The 21,461-nt window shown below is 40.2% G+C and overlaps 1 protein-coding gene across 2 annotated transcripts in view; it reads right to left on the bottom strand.

Annotated features, from left to right (window-relative positions):
- LOC138596893 (protein Aster-B-like) overlaps positions 1–16,723 on the bottom strand; it is a 64,911-nt gene extending 48,188 nt beyond the window's left edge. The window contains exon 1 of one of the 2 annotated variants that reach the window (XM_069668350.1): positions 16,701–16,723. The gene's annotated coding sequence lies outside the window, so the exon portion shown is untranslated. Of the gene's footprint in view, positions 1–7,186; positions 7,202–16,700 lie in introns of those variants that run through there. The other variant, XM_069668351.1, reaches the window with a different exon arrangement.
- Positions 16,724–21,461: the final 4,738 nt, after the last annotated feature.

The raw sequence follows: 21,461 nt of genomic DNA, 5'->3' as shown, positions 1-21,461 counted from the left end.
TAAAATGGCTTGCAGTGCGGTTTATTGTGCCAACAGGCCGCCCAAGAAGTCTGTGCACAAACCTTTTTCAGTTAGTGAAAATTTTGTATTATGTTAATGTTAGCACTGATTAATAGGTGTCTATGCTTACCACACCTGGCTTGTGAGCTGGTGCTGTGTTCGTCATACATTGATTTATGTGTTGTGTACAGTGCATGGAAGTCAGGATGTTGTTAACTTTTCCCTGCAGATAAGACTGCAGGCCAGTGATGAGAAGACCCCCACAAATAGAATCTCATTCTATGGAAAATACAATGGTTAACTAGTTCATTCACCAGCTAATAACTGAGCCATGGATACACACTGTAAAGCTGTTATTTGTAATGGAAATATTTCATGATTGTTACATTATTCTTGCTCACAGAGACCATCTGTGCTTATACTGGTCATCTCATGTGCACAGGAAAGTTCTCTGTCTTAGATAAAATGTTTGTGAGCTCTGTCCTTAAACAATACTTATCTGTGATGTTAACTCTTTATTTGATATAGAGCATTCTGACAAGAATGCTGTGCAAGCTATGTGACGGGAGGTGTTGTTTCTTTATAAATACTCACAGCACAACTCTGAATGTGTTATTTGACAATGGTTCTTCATTCCAAGGCATAGCCTGGAGAATAAAGTATAATGTCTCAGTGTCTAGTGCACTGTCAATTTTGACTTTATTTTCTTCTTTGCATACTTGCACATGTGTATCTTGGTCTAAAGAGGGCTCCATAAAACAATCTATAACTAGCAATGAAAAGCTGGCAGCTGCAAACCCTCAGCACATTAGATCATACTGTGATTACTGTTATTATGAGAACCCCCCCAGAAATAAGTTTATTCTCTTCTATTGAGCAGGCAAGAGCATACTAGCAGGCAAGAGCATACTGGTAGACACACATTCTCTTTTTTGATAGTCAGTATTTTCCCTCCCCAAGGGCTACAGCAAATGTGGTAGGACTGCAGAAAGAGAAACACGAGGAAAGGAGGCACTGATATAAGAGCGCTTCTATCTTGTCCGAGGGTGAAACAGTGGGAGCTGTAACCTGAGCTTCAGTCAAGCAGGACAACATTAAGTCACCTCACACAGCGTCCATCTGGTGCCAACCTAGTCGCGGCTTGCCACCATTCTTAAGGAGAAACAGCAACAGTATCAGCCATTGAGCACTTTTGTATTAAAGATATTAGACATAATTGGTTGTCATGATTCCTAGGAAAAACATCCAGAAGGGCTGCAGCGCCCAGGCAGTAAAATGTCCCCTGCCCCTCCCCCGACTGCTGAGAATATCATTGTGTAATGTGAGGGGTTCATCTTGACCTAGCTTCCTCTAATAATGTGACTGGTGCATCAAAGGCTTGCATTGTTAAATTCTGTCAATATAACTTTAGAAAAACATCAAAGCATTATTAAAGTAGCCAGAGGGATCGTAGTGACATTTAATAACTTTGGCATCACAATAAATGCTGGTACGCTGCATGTGTATTTTGTGTAATAAAAACATAAAAACTTGTTAACTCATGTTATGACAGAGTAAACCAAATACTGTTATGTCAAATAACAAGCAGTTTACTTCAGTTTTAAAAGACAGAGGTTGGATTTTGGTTACATGAACTAACCAAACCCATACAGAAGAGGATTTCAGCCATACACAAATGGCACCATGTATGATTATAATGCAATTTTGGCCAATTTTTAGCCTTTGCAGTCTCCTCATATTCATTTTTGTCAGATTATTTTTATCTTTTGATGCTGTGTGTGTGTGTGATTGCTGTTTGATCCTTGTAGTGCTCTGTCCAGCCAGCTGTGGAGGAGGAAGCTACAGAGTGGTGCTGAATGGACAGCTCCTCTTGAGAGGAGTCAACCACCGAGTCAGAAATGTTCCCTCTCACTGACGCCCCCTGCTGACCAGATCACAGATGAGCTCTGCTGTGGTAAAATACTTAGAATGAAAAAGGTGTTCCCCATGGCAGGATTTGATTTACTCTTACGTAACACAAGTTTGTTTGCACTCTAAATAAATGCTGTATTCAATGTGCCCTTTGGATTAGAATAGAAACACATAATTATCTTGGTTGCTTTGTTTTAAAGTTTGCTTGATGTAAAGAGATGTTCCATGGACATACAGTCCTTGTTAGTCATACAAAATGCAGTCATGTGATTTCTGCATCAGCTACCATTTTAGCCTTCCTTGAGCCCTAATCTGGACCAGAGATTTTTCATTTATTTCTAAGAATAGCTTTGTCAGATAATCTGGATTAATCCTTATACACTGCTTTGTGGGATTGGATGCTGCCGGAAGCCTGCCTTGTGGGCGTTCCTTACTCTGTAACGCAGTATGGATTACGCTTGCACTGGTTCTCCTATTCATGTTAAATAAATCCCCATTGATTGATTCCTACTGTCTGATCAGAGAGGGAAACGGGTGATCATGTGACCGGATGGCTGTTTGTTTATTGTTGAACTGAACATGTTGGATAATCCCCTCAAGGCCACAGCGGGGAGACAGAGAGCAGTAGTGCTTTCACAGCCTGTAAAGGCAGGAATATACACTATGCACATGGGGCAAAACTTAGCTTATCCATTCAAACCAATGAAACATTTGGGGCAAAATAAAGAAAAGAAAATGCATAAAACTAAACAGATCAAGTCTAACATTCATTAAATCAAATGTATACAGTACGAATCGCAGATTCACTCGCATGATGCACCTGCTATATGATGTTTTTAAATGAGAAAAGGGTATGAATTGAAGATGGGGAGGAGTAGTAGTAGTAGTTAAAGCTTATATGATTGATTAGCAGTACAACAGGCAACAGTTAAACCAAGGCAGGACAGAACAGTGAAAGGGTAAGAATAAGGCTAAACAGATGTAAACATAGGACGGCAATGCACAACAGAAAGCCAGCTCGGTCGGAGGCCATAGTAGATTTTATATTATGCAGAAAACACACAAGCAGCAGACATCCTACTGAGGACAAAACAGACACTACGCAGACATCCAACATTAACTCAAACATAAAAGCAGCCCAGGGATGGGGGGGGAGAAAAAAGACAGAATGATGACAGTGATGATGAATTGCATAATATGTTCGATAGAAAAATGAGCAACACTGCGAGGGATAGACATCATGTTCAATATCAGACCAACCAAATCAACCAAAAAAGTGATGAAGCGAAATACAGATGGCCTTCTGCCAGAATGTCACGTGTGCCATGAATAAAAGAACAAAGAAGAGCATGTGCTGACATTAAAGCACTCATTTAAAAAAGCCCTCCATTTCCTGTTTCTGCTGCAGCAAGCAGGATGAAAATAGACTGTTTCTTTTGCAACAAACCTCTAACAGACACACATATACTCCTAATTACTAAGCAAAGCAGGAGCAAGAGCAATATGATAAGAGGAAGAAAGGGTGATTTAAAATTGAGCTTTGGATTAATCTAAACTATAGGTCTATGCAGAGAACAGACCTCTGCTGAGTTCAATCATTCAGTAATTGTTCGTATTCGTCTTGTTTAGACTCGGGTAAGATGCACTCTGTCCTCGACTGTTTTCATAATTAAGGACACATGAAATCCATAGGGATGCACCCATAGTCAATAAGTCGATATCTGAAGGAATGCTGACCCTATTAGGTGGAATGGGTTAGATAAGACCAGTTTAACAGTTTATAAGTCTCATTATAAATTCTAGAGATTCCACCAGTAATCACATTGCTCCACAGCACCACAGCTTTATTTAAAATCAGACTTTCAAGCAGTTATTAATCCATCACTTAAACTGTTCAGCTCTGGCCAAATAATATTGCAAGCAAAAGTCAATGCTTGAATACAAGCTCATATCTTCCACTTTAAACTGAATTTGTGGCAAACAAGGAGCAATGGTATTGGATTTTTTTTCAGCCTCTTGCACTAGTTCAGGTTTTGGAGTTGGTGCATATACCTAAGAAGAAATATTGTGTATTTTAAAGCTGCTGTAAGGAACTTTCGGTTTGTGTTGATTTTGGCGCCCCCTGTGGACAAAGCTGTACCTCTCATCTCTTTGCTGGTTTTGTCGTGTACATAACAATAATGGCTGTTTAGCCAAGTAGCCCCCAACTGAGGCAAAATAGTAGCAGAGGGTTATGCCAAAAGTCTAAACTATATTTAAATACATCCATAAATTATATTGTAAGTTAAATAATCAGAATTCATTTATTCAGTTTGATTATTTTACTCTTCACTAATGTTTTATTAGCTAATGTTGTTTTTAAATTTCTTCTAACTGCATTTCAAGTTAACTGTAGTTAAACACACTAATCCCTAGCCTTATTACTGCTAGCTAGCTGAAGCTGACATACATAATAAACAGTGAGCGTGCTAAAGTTAATCATCCACAGATGGCCACTACATCACTGTGTAAAATGTTGTAACAGCAGCTTAAGCTTAAGAAATCCCTGTGTCTTCGATATCACTTTTGTTGCTACACTAAAGGTTAAGTGGCTAGCTTTAAGCTATAAGACTGATTATAACGGAGGTTTATTTGATTTCAGGTATCATGATTGCTTTACAGTCATTAAAGAATCATGTTCATAAAACGTGCTTCACTGACAAGGATCACTTTGTGTGTGTCCATGTTGTCATTGAGTGAATGACAAAGGCAGATTCAATAGAGGTGATGATCAGCTGATCAATAATAACAACAAACTGACAATCAGTACATAATAACCCATGGGCTACCTGAGAAAAAGCACAACAAGACTGTGTGTATCTCAAGCCTAAACAGGAGCTGTAGCTATTATGCAGTACATCAATGACTCATCACATCCATGACCCTGAGCTCTTCAGATACACAGCCAGTGTGTTCAGAAAAATAATGTCACGACACAGGGAGCTCAGGTTCAGCTGATCTCTCCAGATCCAGTCCACGTCCAGTATTGTATGTACACATTTTAGCTGCTACTGTAATCACTGTGCCGCTGACACGGCTGTCTAGGGCTGAAAATGTCAAAGACTCACTCAGGAGAAGCTCTTCAACCATACTCACTGCAGTGTCCATTAAAAATCCTCAATACACTAAATTGTAGGTCACCGTTAGGCATCAATGCAAAAAGCCTTTGCAATACCATCTACACCTTTTCCTCATTCCCCCGTATTACATAACTACACCATGGCAGCTCAGTCGTCACACAATTATGAAATAGCGTCACATGACCTCATCATCAGTGAGCAAGAGCTACAGCAGTGTGGAAGCCAACATGGTCAGATGTGCTGTCGCTGAGGGCTTGTTCACTCTTGTTAACACTGACACCCCATCTGTAACCTCATGCTCTATCCTCAGAAGAACTTTTTGCGAACCTTTATTTAAACAAGCTTGATTACAAAAAACCCAGCAGCAGCGTGGATGATGCAGTCTCAATAAGACAATTTTCTTTCTGTATTAGTCAAATTTCCTTGATATTTAAGAAGCACTGACTTTCAGACACGTCTGTGCTTTAAAGCAAAAGCTCAAAGATAGTGTGAGGAAAGCTATTTTTATATATACTCTGATAGAGAGGTGATGGGATAAGGGATTGGTTGGAGAGATATTGACTGACCCCTCCCATACAATCCCTCCATCTAGTCATTCAGGGCTGTTGCCACAGAGACGACCCTGCCATCATCAAAGCTGGGAGCGGTCCAGCCTGCTGCTTCAGGGCCACTTGCAGACCTTGCCTGCTCTTTTCAGTTGGACATGTAGACAAGGCTTACACAATACTAAGCCCCACAAAAGCACACATACACACACACACTGACTTTACATTTGCTTACCACTGGTTGCTATGCCATTAGAACCCACAAAGCTTTAAAGGACGGCACTTGAGCTATTTTGAGCTTCACAAATGATCCACGTCACTCGTGGTGACAAAGCAACAATCACCCAGCAAGGCCTCAGACTTTCAAACACCTCAACTTCCCAAGGACGAAATCTGAAAAGCTAATGACATGAATCACAACAAATACACACTGCTTTTCCACATTCAGACTACACTGTGGATGAAAACCTGAAACCCAGGATACGATCAACAAGGTTAAATATTGCAGAGAAGGAGATTGTTGCCAGTGTCCTCGGATAACAACAAACCTTAGCTCTGTCTTACATAACAGCAAACAAATTACATTTTCTTTTTGATCTTATACTCTTCACAAGAACCTTCGTGATTGATAGTCAGGAAATGGCTTGGCCAGTAACTAAAATACACTGGGATTGATTGATTGATTGATTGATTCCTGTCACTAAGATTTAGAACGGAGCATAAACCTCTGAACTGGACACAGCTCAGCATCCTCCATCACTACAAAAGTGCCTTACAGCAAGAAAGCACTTGAAAAATCATAGATTCATAGGGGGTTATGACTGTCAGGACTCCAGAGGAAAACACAACCAGTCTAGCTATCATGGAAAATGTATTGTCTAATAGTGTGTCAATGGTATCATTTTCACTGCCTTCATATTAGGGTGCTTAATAACGTGCAGAAAGCACACCTCTTAATATATGCACTATGTGAGGACTATACAAATACTTCATATTGAATTACATTTCATGAACGGATTTTGATTGTGCATCCTTAGGTTATTAGCAACTATACATGAAAATGCTAGTGCTTGGGCCGAGTAGGTGCTTCTTGTAGCGTTGTCAAGAACTGCAGTATGGCTTCTTGAAGTGTTGTCAAGAACGCCTAATCTGATCGCCTTCACACTCGACACTACAGTACAACAATACACCTGCCAACTGCAGAGTTGATTGGATAACATCAACCAGAGATGATTCTCTTACTTTTTTTGTCTGAAAGTCTTGTCTTCGAGGACTATTTTAGACTACAGATAGGCCATATTGGATCAAACTGACTATACTGTCCCCAACTCTAACCCCCTGGTGCCCCTACAGAGAACAATGCTGACAGTGTTTCAGTAAATGACGGTACAGCAGTTTTGTTCCTGCATCTCACATACTGTGAAATCTGAGGACCGGAAGAAGCCGGGAGGAACTAGATGGACTTGTGGGATTTTTCTACAGTATGCTGCACGGGAACATCTCCCTCCAACAACCACTATCTATCTTTACTTTAATGACATGTCTAAGGTGCCATATTTATTGTCACTGGCCATGTGTGAAGTGTCTTTTGCTTGTTGAGTCATATCCTACCTTTGAGGTTTCCATATCAGTTTCTTCCACTTCTTTTGCTTGGCCTATCAGTGAAGGTAGAGAAGAATGAATGAGAGACTTTGGTAGATTATCTTTTTACTTTTTCATGATGGTATTGTCCTGATGGTAGTTGATGCTACCTAAAATGCATGAGTATTGAAAACATTTTGTGTTTCCTGTAGTTGTTAAAATCACCTTTAACTTGTTAGAAAAAAAGAGAACCAAAAATGACACTTTTTTAGGTTGTAAATATGTTCTGCGACATCTCAAACAAACAATATTTGTTTGAGACTAACACAAAATCACATGTACTTCTGTGTGTGTTGATGTGTGACTTTTAAAACATCGAAATGGGTAATTGGGCTTGCAGAGTGCAGTCCTTTCACTCCAGTCGCTGCTGCTGCTGCCAGTGACTCAATACAGAGCGCCCACATGTACCATGAATCACTGTGATCACAGGCCCTCAACCACTCCTCCATCTATTCAATCAATTCATTTTCGCTGTGGCACCTGATAATACATTTGCCTCTCCAGTCAGAGCAATCTCTTCCCACTCCTTCACCCCTGGCTGAGCTTCCCAGCGCCTATTGAGAAGTTTCCTTCGGCTGCGCAACACCTTATGTCTGTCAGGGACGTAATCAAGTTAAATATCATCTTACTGAGAGCAATTGATTTTTGGAGGATTTTCCTGCCGGGACTAAACACACAAGCATCAACATTTTAGGAAATGCTGTGTTGCTGCAACGTTAATAACAATAAAGCAAATGCTGCTTACTGCAATAATCACTCTGCTGAAAGTCGATGCTTAAAATGAGCCAGGGTGCCTCATTTTCTTGCAAATGCTGGATGCAGAGGAAGCCCTAAGTAAGAATAATCCATGGCCCCTTCGGAAGAGTGAGAGGGGAAATCAATCATGGCTGCTATGGGGAAGGGAATTTAGAGAAGACGGATTACAGATTACACCATTTGATATATGAAACCTTAAAAACAGACCTTCCATTAAAGACCAAACATTTAAGAAAGGCAATCTGGAAGAGAGAACTGAATCTGACTGTTCTCATAGTCTTATGGAGTCTAGTATTAAGCTCAACAGTTCAGTGCTAAACCCCTGGATGGACCTGCAGCACTGTGATATAAATTTTTACATAACAGATGGATCTCTTCCTGGAACATATTTAAGTTTCATCCCCGTGGATACGCATCTGGAAAAGAGTGCTTATTTGCAGAAAAAAAACTGCATTAAATGCTGCCCTGCTGGGGCGGAGATATAGACATTTAGTGAAACAGCGGGATTGATTTGCTGATGAACATATGTGAATTACACTGTGAGTCACCAGAGGCCGTGTGATTAGTCAGCAGTGAAGGCCTGCAGAAGGCAAGCAACATGGCCTGCTCAGACGGATACATTAGCGGCTATAAAACAGGGCTGTATATTACGGCTGGTTCTATCCTGTATCATATTATCTTATCCTGTCTCCTAATCCTTGCCTACATATTATAAGGGCCCTAATATACTACTTTGAGTGGTGCAGTGTATTGACTGAACTCCAGCTCCATTACCTCATTGCAACCAATACTCTACTAAAAATAAATTAAGGCGGCTTAGAACATCTGTCAAAGGGTTCGGTATCAATTTCAGCTCCGACTGTGGACGGATGCAGACAGACCCGTCAAAAAATAATGATCACTTGAAGACAAAGACAGATCTAAATTTAGTTGCCTTCATACCATTAAATGGCATATGTGCATGGCATATCTCCTTGTGCAACTCTACAGTGAGGCAGATGTCCACCCAGCATGAAAACAAGACCTTTCACAAAGGCGGTAAGTGGGTGTGCCAGTGACAGACAGATTTTTTACAGACAGGAGTACTTAATGAATCACCTACAGTGAGTGACATCAACAGCTGGCCCAAAATACAGGCCATGATTTGATGATGACTCAGGTCCAGATTGGTGAAAATCTTAAAATGAGCCCAAAGACATAATCTCGAAGATTTTCATTGAAATAAATGTCTGTTAAGTCACTATCTATCGCAGAATGATGTAACACAATGGTGATTGAGCCTATGGCCCACTGATGAAAGCCTTTGCATTTGCAGTATTACAGACTGGGTGTCTGTGGCGACATTTGCGGAAAAAAACCGAGTTAGTGACGCGTTTTGCATCACCCAGCAGTGATTGGTCTGCCAGGGAGGGTAGGCGGAGCTAAGCGGCTGCTTTTCTGGTCTTTGCAAGTGTTGCGTGTAAACCGTAATCTACTATGGCTGAACGAACAAAGAAAAGATCGATGACTACAGATACAACTCAAAAAATAAGTGAAAATCCAAAGAAAAAGAAACAAATTTGACGCTCAGATAAAGGCAAACAGTGTAAAATGGAAAGCGACCGTCAGGGAGGAAAAGGAAGAGTTTCAACCCAAACAAAGGGAGCCAACCATCTAGATATGTGGGAAATGTGCACCCACAATTATATCTTTTATTGCCATTAGGTGCCGCCAAAGAGAACAAAATTGAAATCTTCGAGATTATGTCTTCAAGATACCTTAATTCGGTCCTTTTAAAGTACCCATGAACCTCACATTTTGGGAGCATTAAGTGAAACCCAAAGATTTTTATGCTCTGATTTTAAACACTCTGATAGAACGTTAAGCTCCTGATCTGAAAACTACAATTTGAAGAAAATATGAGCATTGAAAAGAGGCAGATATTGATAGTTGATAATAATTTAAAATAATAACAATTGTTCATGTTTCGATATTATAAGCATGTACAAAAAAAGTTGTTTTGCACTTGCATTAAAATGTTTCCAAATGTGCAAGACCTGTGGTAAAAGTAATCTCCAAACATTTGCAGCATCAAATGTATTGCTTGGTAAAAATAGCTTGTAAGTGTAATGTCTCATTGACAACCTCTTTGCAGTTTTGTCAATGGCTAAAGGGTTGTGTGCTCTCAGATGTTTAACCTCACACTGTAAACACTCCTAATACTTTAAGGATATATACTGTAAAGCCAGGAGGTGTTTTGCTTTTGAATAATGCAAAATTTACTCCTGAACAAACTGAATGTTTTAGTCGTAACAGGACAAGTTAACACGCATATCTGTATTTAACTGAATGAATAAAATAATGCTGTTTATATTGCTAATTCATAAAAAGGTTCGGAGCAGCAGCCCTTTAAGTTGAGGAAGTACCCTTTAGCCAGCAGTCTTTGTTTTTTTTTTATATTAAAGCAAATTAAAAGAGCTTAGCTGAGCTTATTGGAACAAAAAGGTAAGAGTACATAAGAAATGCCAATGTACTCTATAAAACCAGTTTGTATTACAGAAGCATGGTAATGTCAATATCATTGCATGTCATGATGTCATATTGACCACCTCCTTTTTGCAGTTCTGTCTATGGCCAAAGGGTTGTGTGCTCTCTGATGTTTAATATTGCACGGTAAACACTAAGAGTTTAAATATATATTCTGTACAGCCAGGACTTATTTTAGTTTTGAATAATGCAAAAATCTACTTATGACCACACTGGACATTTTTAGACAATTAAGACGTTTCTCGCAATACTGTTTTTTTCCCCTTAACATTAAAATGAATTTAGCTATTTTTTCATTGTCCTACAATAGAAATGAGGAATAAAAGTGTCCTTAAGCTTCTCACATTTTATTTAGCATCAAAATGACGATGATTCCTGATTTATTAAAGGACTGTGGAGATAGCAACGCGAGGGTAACAAAGCAATACCTGCCTGGAGTATTTATCACGGAGGGTTAACCTAAAGCAGTGCTAGGACTGCCTTGTATCCCCGCCGACATGCTCGGTAAATCTGACCAAATTGCCCTTAATGGACCTGGGGAGCAGAGATCACAGCGGAGATTTAAGATGTCCAGAAGCTGGCTGGAAAATCGCTTGTAGCCAAATGGTGTCTGCATGTGTGTGTATTTGGTATATTTGAGAAACAGTAACATGCAATGAATGATTTCACCAACCCCTACATTGATCACGGTAAGTGTGTATATCAATCATTTTGACAGATTTCTGCTATATGAATGAATTGCTGCATTAAAAAAAGCTGACGAAGAGTTCTTTTGTCACTTAACGTAAGCTGCTACAAGAATACATGTATAGAATCCTAACTATCCTACTAACAGAGCCCCTTTTTTACTGATCGACCGATCTCTGAATGTATTAAATAGCTAAACGAGCATTTTTGCATTACATTATTCCTATGTTGTGAAAACCGTAATTATTCCTCTATTAAGCAAGAAAAATTATGTCACTGGCATTTATAATTCTGGTGTGGACTGAGAGTAAACAGATGCATTTTCTCTGCAAAGGTCAAACAGAAAAGGGTACAGCTGCAGAACAACACCAGGGTCGTCCAGGTCATGTGATTGAGTCAGTGGAAACTGCATTAGCACTTAGTTTGGTAGATAATCAAAGGATGCTCATCAGAAAGTGAGAGGAGGTAATGGATTATTTAAAGCAGAAAGGCACATAGTAGTGTGTTTGAAAAGAAGCAGGGTGGGGTTTCTCACAAAAGTGTGAATTATTCCGAATTAGATAATGAGAAATATTTCAGTTCAGCAATTAATATTGGCCTGTAATTAAATCAGTAGAATGGATTGGACGTATTGTATCCCATCTCCTATATGTGTAAAAATACTGTTGTAGCAATGCTATGCATTGTAATTTACTTTAAATATAAAAGGTTATTATCTGCATCCATTAAGCCTCATAGTAATTTCATACACTAATCTGTTCTGCATGTCAGCTAATGTACGCTTTAAAGCAACTCAAGGCTGCAAAATATTAAAGTAGCATAGCTTAAGAAAGGTAAGAGAAATCCGACCTGACCTTATGTTTGTGCATGGTGAACAGGCAGACACCATCCTGGCCTCTCTCCTGGCTCTCATGGCCTCTCTTCAATCACTGTCCCGCTGTTTCGTTGTCAGATTGTCACTTGTCCAGCATGCTTTGTCATCACCGCCAAGCCTCATAAAATCCTCCTTGTCCTCCTCTCTTACACAGCACATCCAAAATCAGTCAGAGGAAAAAATATTGCCACCTGCTCGGACACTGAAAGTTGCAAACAGAGGCGATACAGACAGCACTTGTCAGGCTAAAATGCCTGTTCAGAAGCTGCAGGATGTAGAGACTGATGCCGCTATCCAGATACAAATATATCTAACAGTGCTCTCCTCCTTGCCCACAATTCCTCTCAGCTTTTGTCAAACCGCCGTCTTTCCTCCCTTTTAAAAAACACAATGAGTTTCAGTTTTCTGTCCAGGTGGTTCGCATCCTCGCTTCCTACGGCATCCCCTCACATCTGCTTCGCTGAGCCATGGATGAGCAGTTGTACGAGGGAGGATGGGTCAAGGATGGGAGGGCTCTGATTGGCTGGCTGGCCATGGTGTGTGTGTGGGAAGGTCCCTTTGGTAGGCTCCCTGAGAACGGCTATGCTCGATAAGGGTGGTCCTTCACCTCCTTTCCTCCTCTCCCTGCTTTATCAGCCTCCCTCCCCTGCTCTGCTCCCCTTCACTTTCTCCGTCTCTGCTCCTCCTATGTCTTCCCGTCTGCACTACAAGCTCCAGGCATGCATCTGCCGTCCCCGACAGAATTATCACGCAGCCTGGGTGTGGAGCAAAAAAAAAATCATTGATGCTGTGGTCGCACCCACACTAATACACACATTGATATGGAAAAGGGATGTCAACTACGTCATGAATTCAAAGCATCTTGCAGCATCCTTGCAACTACCCTGCCAAAGCCCATGACCCAAATTCACAAAAAACACACTGACATCATTGTCATCATCTCCCTCACTGTTTGGATGCACTGATATGATCTTGTGTGCAGCTGGCGTGCAACTGCAGGAATCATTAGTGAAGATAGCCTCGAGAAATCAGATACCACTGACACATCATGAGATAAGATCAGACCGGAAAACACAATACTGGAGAAGCAGCCATGTGAGGCTAATACAGTGGAACCATTACCTCATCAGCCATATAATAACAGAGCTAAAGTATACTGAAAATTCAAATAATTAGAGGAAGATCCTCGACATGTAATCATTGACTTGCTTTAGTAATTCATCCCTGACTGTACCGACTTATCCTTTCCATGTCCGAAAGTCATCCGGAAACAAGAACCTGGGAACTTGTCTATTTTGTGAGTATCATTTACCCAATAAGTTGGATCCTTGCTTTTCAAAGGCTCCTGCACGAAGTAAAGAGTGAGATCAGATTATGCTGACCTCCATCACTGGAAGCTAATGTCTCAAACCACAGACGATTGGTCGATAATCAGGCAACTGAGACGGCGGAAGAGCAAAGCGGACATGAGAACACAGACAGCAAAGGTGGAAAATACAATACAGGACTGTTTGGGGAATATCAGCAGCATGACGAGATCAGTTACTGACACATTATACAACTCTGCAGCCCCTTGTTTTATCATCCACAGGGCGTCATACTGCCTTTTTAAAAACACTGACGACTGAATCAAACTCCTCCTCTCACCATGCAAACTACAGAGATTCCAAATGCACTTGAATCCTGCCCACTGTCTCCAACCAGAGGGCTTTTTGCATGCATTATTTACAGTCGGCTTTATAAGAAACTCAGCATCGATCTTGTGAAGTTTATGTGACTCATGAGCACTTAGGAAATATCTGCAGTGGGGTTAGAAGAGATCTAGATACAAAACGGTGTACAAGAGATGGGCTCGGGGGCTGGCAAGGCAAGGATGTTTAAACATAAACTGGTTTGATGATGTGACAAAGTATATTTATGATCCATATTTGGAAGTCATAGGGGCTTTTGACACCTGTAATACATAGATCCTCAATGTGGTATCAACAATATCCCCAGTGCCCCAAGTCTTCAAGATGGAAGATGGGCTATAGGTTTATTTCTGTGCATGTACGAGGCTAACTATACTTGTGTCTTGTATTCATGCTGCTGTTTTTGCTGAGTTCACTAACACAAGATTTATGACCAGATTGATTCACTGTAAATCACCACCACAGTGCATTGCATTCTTATTTTATGGAGGGGTACTTCCAGCATAGCTAATGAATTTCACTAGACTTTTCCAATTTCTTAACACCCCGTTGATCCTGCTTGTACCACCTATTGGAGGTGTTAATTCACTGCAAAGCTTGGAATTAAAGCATTATTGTACAATAATGCAAAAGGTGTGCAATGAAGGGTTCCATGAAGAGACATTTCGGTATCAGATTGCGAAGTAACGACTATCACAGTTTGTAAGGCAAGTAAGGTGCATAATCTAGAATTACGTAGACTAATGTAATGCATGCCCTCATAAGTATTTTTTAAGACTGTCTCCAAACATATGTTATGACATATAAATACTCTGCTTTGGATAATTACTAGGAATATAAGTCGCACCGGAATATATGACACAGTCTGTTTTAGGGGGTATCCCAGAGAGAGAAAGCTTTTCTAAAGCTATTAATAAAAACACTATTTCAATTTATTTTCATTTGAAACACATTCAAAACGTCCACATATTACAGCCTACCATCTGTTTTCTTATTGAGTTTGCAATCCTGCTAGCTACCGGTGCAGTAGTTGAGCTCAGCCTACGGTAACGTTAATAGTTGTGAGGGTGGCGGCTGCACTGGCGATCATGACTGCGCATGTCCAGCTAGATTATAGCGCCATCATCTGGGTAAAATACCATAACACAATAAAATACCTATCCCTGCATTTTATACGGGTATATTGGTTGCACTGGTAAAAGAAGCAGCCCACTTTATAGATTTAAAAAAATTATTAAAAGTGCGTCTTATACGGTATTTGTATCTGATATGTTTCTGTCTCAATAAAATAAATACAATGATGCGCTCCACTTCTACCTCATCCCTTTGTTTTTTCAAAAGTTTAAATGTGGGACACAAGACATGTCCTTCTTTGCTAAAAAGACTATTCTCTGTACGTGCCCTGGAGACAAGTTTACTCATCACACCTGTTTAAACAGGTTTAATACCGGACCACTGTTTGCTTCCAAACGAGTCACAAACACATGAATGAAGCTTTAGGCTTTTAACTCAGAAAAGGTCAAATTCTGTCTTCCTTCAGCAAATAAATGTGAAAACACCTTAAAAAAATAAATCAATCTGCACAAAGTGCAGACAACTGGAATTTAAACTTGGAATTTCCCACAATTTTCCATTAATAGCCTGAGTTACTGGCTTGAAAAACACAACAACTGAACAACTACTACATTCACTGCTGGCAATAATAACAGAGGAAACCCTGTTAATTTCATCAATATAAACAGGCTTTACAAATTAGTTGTTAAAGATTATTGAAGGACTATTACAGTGTGCTGGAGAGGAGAGACGCCTAGTGGTTTAAACAGGCCTGGTTGTTACCAACTCGCATGACTGATCACTCAAAGCATACCTAACCAGACACACACATACCAGAGTGCACACACACAAATAAACCAAAAATAACAGTGTCTGCTCAGCTCAGAAAACGCTCCAGACAAACAGCACTTCTCCATTATGAACACAGCACACCCACCTGCCCAACAGCAAAGAGCTCTCATGGTTATGGCCTCATCGCAAGCTTTGAATTCCACTTCTCAAATATACAACTAATCCTAAAATAATGCACTTTATGTATTCAGTGCTGTCATCATTTGGGAAAATGCTGCCATGCAACTCAGTTACACAAAAAGTGAAAACAGGCAAGCAGCCGTGAACTAAATGTAGAGATCATTAAAGAAGCAAAACCTTATAGTAAGAAAACAACAATGGGAACCCAAGTGATTATTCCTCACGATGAAGATGTAAATTAATACATCCAGGAGAGTTAGAGACAGAATTTAAATGTGGACACTGGAATGGCATCAGAAACATGAAATACATGTTTTGTAAGTATGAACTGTGCTGTTAAATTAATGCATATTCAAGTTCTCCCTCCTCAAACTGTGCACAGATGACATGCTATTCATCAAACTCCCCTGTTGCATCAATTCTAAGGTGACGTAACACTATGAGAAAATTGTTACACTTACCTTTGCAGCTTGTACCTTAAACCCCTTAGCCTCAGAAATGGCACAGTGTCTCCTGTAAAAGTAAAGCCTTCACAGCCCGTAGCATAAAAAGTGTGCGTCCATAGTGTGTGTCCACAGTGCTGCACCGACCTGCCACCGGCTGGCTAGCGCAAAGACTAAAAGCTCCACAATAGTTTCCAACTCACAAAGCCCTGTTTGTGTCTGATGTTGTTTGTCCATTAAAAGCAAACAATGACATTCCATGGCTTGCAACTGTATTCACTGCCGGCCTCCCCAAATGTAAAGCACATTCAGACACCTTGCTTGGCAGACAAAGCCGTGAATCTGTGTCACATGCGGGGTGGGCGGGCCGGGGCAAATGGGGTGACTGGGAGGCCAGTCCCACTGTATCTCTGCCCCATAAGCCCCCCAATGCCTGGTCACGCTTCTAAAGACATTATAGAGTTGTAAGAAAGTAGACTTACCTGATCTTGTCCGCTGCACTGTCAGACCTGCACAGGACAAGAGAGGACAGAGAATTCAGTCATAGGATACTGAATCAGTTGCCTCTGATGTCAGATCGATTTCATTTCAGTCTCATCTTAAAGACTGTAAGGAAATACCTTTTACCATTCAATCAGTATAACAACTGCAGAGCAACAGTCCTCAAGTCGGATTTCTTTTTGGCTTTCTCACATGCTGCTATGACAGGTGTTTTAGTCTGCCACAATCAATTTAGAAAACTGACAATACTATCATGTAACCATAATCCCTGACTATTATTAACTTCCTTTTCAAAGAAAATCCTGCCGTGGCCACAGGTGACCTTCATTTTGTACCTGCCACAGCCAACATTTATCCTACATTTGGAAGTTGTTAATCTCCATTTACAAAATGGAGAAGAAGAAGAATAGGCGCAGGACCGGATTTTGCTATCAAAAGTGTTATGGTTTCCATTTGTAGTGCATTTTAAGTGTCAAACAGTATTGACCAATCACGTATTAGCAGGCTTTGAATGCATGCAGAAAAATAGTCCGTGCGTAGGGGAAAAGAGGCGGAACACACTCCGCCTTAACTCCATCCCAGCTACAATTGCTGGTCATCTGGCGACGTTTTTTTAGCTTTTGAATAATCTCTATAAACAAACATGTGCATGCAAGTCCTGCTAAGAATGTCTCGAGATAACCCTGGTTATGATTTGGCGCTATACAAATAAAATTTGATTTGATTGATTGATTGATAAGAATCTGTTCTTAGACGGCGTCTGTCAACTCCAACTCTATTCTCACTTCATAACTAACCGCTGGCTATGTCATTGTCAGACGATAGGCACATCTCAATGTTGGAACGCATTGGCTAATTTAAAGTAGTAATCTCAAAGATTTCCATTTCAATAAATGTCTGTTAAGTCACTATTTATCACCGAATGAGGTATCACAATGGTGATTGAGCCTATGGCCCACTGACGAAAGCCTTTGCATTTGCAGAATTACGGACTGGGTGTCTGGTGCGACTTTCGTGAAAAAAAATCCTTTAGTGATGCGTTTTGCATCACCCAACAGTGGTTGGTCTGCCAAAGAGGGTAGGCAGCGCTAAGCCGCTGCTTTTCCGGTCTCTGCAAGTGTTGCGAGTAAACAGTAATCTAATATGGCTGAATTAAGATAAGATCGATGACTACAACTTCAAAAATAAGTGAATATCCACTCAGATAAGGCAAACTGTTACAACCGGAGCCAACCCTGGACGTCACACTTGCAACACTGTTTGGATTTCTGGGGAGTGTGCTCCCGCATTTACCATTTATCACCATAAGTGCCGCCAAAGAGAACGAAACTGAGATCTTCAAGATTAATTATTTAATTAATTAATTCACTGCTAATTAGAATTCCAAGACAACATATCCACAAAGCAATCTTGATTTATCTGGCGGAAAAGGACAAAATTAAGACTATTGAGAGGCTGAAGGAGGCTTGCCGAAGCCAGCTACTGATCTGGCCAACGATAAGCCAGTGCAGGTAACTGAGAAGCCGGCTGGGGTAAATTAGAAGCTGCCTATTCATTCGACCAGGGCGGCAAGTCATGCGTCTAACATAGCAACCCAATGGATCAGTTACTGGATAGGCTGGCCATTAGCTTCCCAGGCTGGCAACTAGCATTCTGAAGCTAGCAACCCAATGGATTGGTTACTGGATAGGCTGGTCATTAGCTTCCCAGGTTGGCAACTAGCACGCCGAAGCTTGCAACCCAATGGATCGGTAACTGGATAGGCTGGTCATTAGCTTCCGAGGCTGGCGACTAGCACGCCGAAGCTAGCTACATTAGCCATTGATTTGACTGGTCATTTTCTTCTGTTGTATTTTAGTGGCATACTAGAGCCCAATGCGCTGTATTACCGCCACCAACTGGAAACAGGTAGGATTTATCTAGATTCTTTTAAATAGTCCATTTGTTCCTAACAAATAAAGTATTTCCTCTTTCCTTTGCTGACAATTTATGTACGGTATTGCTGGTAAGAACATGCATGTGCACAAACTTTCCATCCATCCATCTGTATGTTTAATAGTTAATAAAGTAGTTGTAGCGCTTCGGGTGCACAGTAGAAAATGGAATCCATCTAAGCGAACACTGCTGTACTCGATCTTTTTCACTCATAATTAATTGGACTATACATTCATATTCATCACTTACAGAAAAGAAAAAGCAACTTGACAGCTGGGCTTGACTGACTACACAAACTGGTGCAGATTTAAATGTAACGGTTAATGGTCTTCATCAAATATGAAACATACAGATGGATGGATGGATGGATGGATATGTTTGTGTACATGCACGTTCTAAGCAGCATATTTTATCTTTTTCAGCAGTATATGAACAATTAATAAAAGGTTGTATGAAAGATACAATCTCGAAGATTTACACTTTTGTGCTCTTGAGCACCTCCCACTGGCGAGAATTAATAATTACAACGAACTATGACTGGCTCCCTTTGTCATGGTTCTAACTCTTGATTTTCCTCGCTTTCATTTGTAGACTGTTTGCCTTCGTCTCAGCGTCGAATTTTTGAAGCTGTATCTGTAGTCATTGATCTTTTCTTTCTTTGTTCAGCCACAGCAGATTACCATTTCCTCGCAGTGCTTTCAAAAACCGGAAGTGCAGTCGCTTAGCTCCGCCTACACTGTCTGACAGACCAACCACTGCTGGGTGATGGAAAACGCGTCACGAACTGGCCGCCGCTTGTGATTTCGCCTCGGTCACCCAGTCCATAAAAACATGATATACTGCAAATGCAGAGGCTTTCGTCAGTTAGCCATAGGCTCAATCACCATTGTGTTAACTCATTCGGTGATAGTGACTTAAAAGACATTTATTCAAATGAAAAATTTGGACATCGTTACTTTAGGTAGTTTTAAACAAATCAAGACTCTATTGTTTACAATCCTCTTTGTAGACAACTTTCTCCTTTATAAATTGTAAAAGAGTTTATTAATGAAAACCTAGCTTGCCAGTTTAGCTAGTTGATACATTGGTAATCTGTTTATATCATTATATATGTACATATTAAAATTGTTATGTAGTGGATTCAAACATCCTCATTAAATTGGAGGAATTATAATAACGCATTAAATATGCTTGTCCACAAATCCCCTTATTGGGCTTGAAAACTACATTGTAGTATTTTAACAGTCGTATTCTTGCAGCTGCTGATATACTGTTCCTTTAGCTGAGAATATAGATAATACAACAAAATGTCTAAGCACAATGATGCACGTGACACACAGATTTATGTAACCACATCTCCAGGTGACTAATAGTCTGATACAGGCAGGCATACAGGCAATTCCCTCGAGTTAAAGAAAAATTGAACTGAATTAATGTTTTTACAGGCAATACAAAATGAACAATTATTAAAAGTCAGCGCTCAGCCTCAGATCACAAACTGGGACAGAAATCTTGGAGTCATCGACCTAAACTAAAAAAAAAGCCACTTTAACACAGTTACATAATCGACCTATATCATATAAAGACTTGTGTCTCAGCAGGGTTTGGAAAAACGTCCTCATATTGGTTTAGGCTTGAGTGTAATGAATGTCTTTACAGGTGTAAAAAGCCAGTGTGACAGCTGCAGCTGAGTCAGACTGCTGTCCTCATTACGACCTGAAATCCCTTCATTTGAACTTACTGATGTTGGTTTTATAAAGCAAGAAATGTTTAAGTGCAACAGGTCAGGATATACGTATATTCGGCCAATGAATTGTCAGTTATATCGGTATAAATCTATATTGGCATAAATCTATATTGGCTTACAAGTTGTCCAAGTATGTAAATATATGATTACTTTTAACAGCCAAAGTACAGAACTATATGCTTGAGTAACTGAATCATGCTATTGACAGGGCTGTCATGGTAACCGCATGACCGCAATACTGCAGTGTGACGCACCCAGTGACCATCATAACCACTTTTTTTTTTTTTTTAATATCATAGACCCCAAGATGACGTTCCTGACCTCATGATCTCACCTCATCTTTACCATACAGAACGATACATTATGAACAACAAACTCATTTTAAAAAACCACAGTAATCAGCAAAAGCCACCTGGCTGTAAGAGCACCGCTGTTTCAACCCTCGAAATCAACCACTACATCAACTAGCCAGTCACCACGGATATCATGTCAACAAATAAGGATACAAATTTAGTAGTGGTTAATAAACTTGTGTAACACTGCTCATGCTGTATTTGCACATGTCGATGATGTTTTACTGTCTGTAGGTAAGGAAAACGTAATCCGCCAGTGGAGCTGGGGCGCCGGTTAATTGCCAAACCGCAAGGGGACGTTAGTGTTTCACCGTGGTTAGAAAAATTCAGTACCGTGACAGGCCTAATTATTGGTATTGCTCACAAAAATTTACACTACAGAGGAAGACAACAACTGCAATACGTGTTTGTTGAGAGGTATGAAATATTAAATCATCTTGTTCACACCTTAGACTTTTTAGTCAATAAACTACAGGTTATAAACACTATTTTAAGAACAGAAATGTCGAATGGTTTGTTGTCTAATCAATTATGAATTGTAGTTATTGGTTATCGGGATCAGCTGAGAAAAAGCACTTGTTAGGGCCATATTACATTTCCGATCTGATGCTATTAATCATCCTTGAGGGACCCCTGAATCATTACTTTTCACTAATCGGTTCTTCCTTGTGTTTTCTAAAACTGTATTTCAGGACAAAAAGACCCTA

Source organism: Semicossyphus pulcher, unplaced genomic scaffold (assembly GCF_022749685.1).
Source record: "Semicossyphus pulcher isolate SPU_LCO1_2020_fin unplaced genomic scaffold, fSemPul1.0.p SCAF_19, whole genome shotgun sequence".
Lineage (NCBI taxonomy): Eukaryota > Metazoa > Chordata > Actinopteri > Labriformes > Labridae > Semicossyphus > Semicossyphus pulcher.
The sequence above is the reverse complement of the archived record's forward strand: the minus strand, read 5'-3'. Positions and strand labels throughout refer to the sequence as shown.